Below are 3,712 nucleotides of genomic sequence, written 5' to 3' on the forward strand. Positions count from 1 at the left end.
TAGTATAGCACGACTGGTCCTGATTTGAGACTCCTGTTATGGAACCCGCTGCTGCGAGTCACTCGGTAACTGGACGATCCGGCCAAAAAACTATTTAAACAAGCCGTCATCGGATACGCATTTGGATACCAGGCGTGAACTGACAATTACTGCGTTGTCCATATGTCAAAGAAGCACGTCCTAGACAAGTTTTTGCACTGCAACGTTTTTAACTCCGCAGAGGCAAAGTGGAAACACGCGTACATAAAGGATCGGCGTCTCACTCACCTCGATGAGGGCTCAGTGTTCCACTTAGGTAAGGCCGTATGGGTCAACTGGGGTGGACGTGGTTTGATGATTGCAACGCATGTGGTCGTGTTGGATGCAGACACCTTTCTCCTGAGCAAGATAAGGATAAACCGTAGCTCAATTCAGCAAGTGCAGGCACTGCGTGTGCTCGACGGCATCCCACACCTGGTCGGCTATGAACGATCCTCGCACGGAGGACTGTCGACCATATGGTGCAAGATTGACTTGGAATCGATGTGTGTGGTTCCATTCATCAAGCTAGGAGTTGCCGGTCAATATGGTGTTCCATGGAATCTGGTGACGATCATGGGTGATTGTATGATCACAGTGCGTGAAAACAATCGCAAATGGGCAAGAGGTGCTAACGGAGGTTTTCTAACGGAGATTTCAATAATTCAAATTAATTTAGTTAGCCGACATAGAATCACTGCATTTAATGGTGAGTGGCTGATGAGCGGATAATTTGTACGCTTTTTGGCATTGTTTTTAGTATGTTTTTAGTATGATCTAGTTAGTTTTTAGTATATTTTTATTAGTTTTTAGTTAAAATTCACTTTTCTGGACTTTACTATGAGTTTGTGTGTTTTTCTATGATTTCAGGTATTTTCTGGCTGAAGTTGAAGGACTTGAGCAAAAATTTGATTCAAAGGCTGAAAAGGACTGCAGATGCTGTTGGATTCTGACCTTCCTGCACTCGAAGTGGATTTTCTGGAGCTACAAAAGCCCAATTGGCGCGCTCTCAATGGCGTTGGAAAGTAGACATCCTGGGCTTTCCAGCAATGTATAATAGTCCAAACTTTGCCCGAGATTTGATGGCCCAAACGTTCCAAATCAGCTCAAAACTGCCCGGCGTTAAACGCCGGAACTGGCACAAGAATGGGAGTTAAACGCCCAAACTAGCACAAAAGCTGGCGTTTAACTCCAAGAGAAGTCTCTACACGAAAATGCTTCAATGCTCAGCCCAAGCACACACCAAGTGGGCCCGGAAGTGAATTTTTATGTCATTTACTCATCCTTGTAAACCCTAGGCTACTAGTTCTCTACAAATAGGACCTTTTGCTATTGTATTTTCATCTTGGTTCTTCTGGTTCCCTCTCTGGGGCCGAAGCCAATGATCACCATTATCACTTAGGTATTTTCAATGGTGGAGTTTCTACACACCATAGATTAAGGTGTGGAGCTCTGCTGTACCTCGAGTACTAATGCAATTACTATTGTTCTTCTATTCAATTCAGCTTATTCTTGTTCTAAGATATTCATTTTCACCCAAGAACATGATGAATGTGATGATTATGTGACACTCATCATCATTCTCACTTATGAACGAGTGCCTGACAACCACTTCTGTTCTACAAGCAAACAAGGCTTGAATGTTTATCTCTTGGATTCCTTGATCGGAATCTTCGTGGTATAAGCTAGAATTGATGGCGGCATTCAAGAGAATCCGGAAGGTCTAAACCTTGTCTGTGGTATTCTGAGTAGGATTCAATGATTGAATGACTGTGACGAGCTTCAAACTCCTGAAGGCTGGGCGTTAGTGACAGACGCAAAAGAATCAATGGATTTTATTCCAACCTGTTTGAGAACCGATAGATGATTAGCCGTGCCATGACAGGGTGCGTTGAACATTTTCACTGAGAGGATGGGAGGTAGCCACTGACAACGGTGCAACCCTACATACAGCTTGCCATGGAAAAGAGAAAGAAGGATTGGATGAAGACAGTAGGAAAGCAGAGAGACGGAAGGGACAAAGCATCTCCATACGCTTATCTGAAATTCTTACCAATGAATTACATAAGTATCTCTATCTTTATCTTTATGTTTTATTCATCATCCATAACCATTTAAGTCTGCCTGACTAAGATTTACAAGGTGACCATAGCTTGCTTCATACCAACAATCTCTGTGGGATCGACCCTTACTCGCGTAAGGTTTATTACTTGGACGACCCAGTACACTTGCTGGTTAGTTGTGCGAAGTTGTGATAAATAGTTGAGATTACAATTGTGCGTACCATGTTGATGGTGCCATTGATGATCACAATTTCGTGCACCAAGTTTTTTGGCGCCGTTGCCGGGGATTGTTGAGTTTGGACAACTGACGGTTCATTTTGTTGCTTAGATTGGGTAATGATTCCTGGAATTCTCATTAAGAATTTTGATATCTTTATTTTCTTTCCCATATAATTTTCAAAAAATCCAAAAAAATTACAAAATCATAAAAACCAAAAATATTGCATGTTTCTGTTCTTCTTGCATTCATTCATGTGTCTTAAGTGATCTTCAAGTTGTTCTTGATGATTTCCTTGCTCTGATCTTTGAATTCTCTTGACTTGAGTGTTTTGTTGTTTGTCATATGTATTCTCAACTTGTTAGTGTCAGTTGTATACAAACTTCTAGGTTTGGTGTCCTGCATGCATTGTTTATTTGATTTTAGTTGCATGTTGATTATTCCTTATTATTAAAAATCCAAAAAAAATATTTTTAATTTGTGTCTTTTCAAGTCAAAAATACAGAGAATTGAAGATTCAGAACATACAGCAGAGGAATTACATAGAAAAAGCTGGGAGTTCAAAACGCCCAGTGAGGAAGACAAACTGGCGTTTAACGCCAGCTAGGGTGCCTGGCTGGGCGTTTAACGCCCAAAAGGGTAGTGCTTTGGGCGTTAAACGCCAGAATGTGCACCATTCTGGGCGTTTAACGCCAGGATGGCACATGAGGGAAGATTCTGTTTTCAATTCAAATTTTTTTCAAGTTTTCAAAATTTTTCAAAATCAAATCTTTTTCAAATCAAATCTTTTCAATCAAATCTTTTTCAAAATCAATTTTTCCCATTTTCAAAAATACTTGCTATCAATAAATGATTTGATTCAACATTTCAAGTATGTTGCCTTTTCTGTTGAGAAAGGTTTAATGCTTGAATCATATCTTTTCTTGTTAGCCAAGTCATTAATTTTTAAAATCAAATCTTTTTAAATTGTTTTTCAAATCATATCTTCTCAATCACATCTTTTTAAAACCATAACTTTTCAATCATATCTTTTTTATTTCTAATTTCAAAATCTTTTTCAAAAATCACTTGATTTCTTTTCCACTCTTAGTTTTCGAAAATCAATTAGTATTTTTCAAAATGTTTCTAAAATCCTTTTAATTTATTTTCAAAAATTTCTTCCCCTCTTCTCACATCCTTCTATTTATGGACTAACACTCATCCTTAATGCACAATTCGAACTCCATCTTTCTTGATAAGTTCGAATTTTCTACCTCTTCCTTCCATTTTTCTTTTCCTCTGACACCTCAAGGAATCTCTATACTGTGACATAGAGGATTCCCTATTTTCTTGTTCTCTTCTCTTTCATATGAGCAGGAGCAAAGACAAAAGCATTCTTGTTGAGGCTGACCCTGAACCTGAAAGGACCTTGAAG

Source organism: Arachis duranensis, chromosome 9 (assembly GCF_000817695.3).
Source record: "Arachis duranensis cultivar V14167 chromosome 9, aradu.V14167.gnm2.J7QH, whole genome shotgun sequence".
Classification (NCBI taxonomy): Eukaryota; Viridiplantae; Streptophyta; class Magnoliopsida; order Fabales; family Fabaceae; genus Arachis; species Arachis duranensis.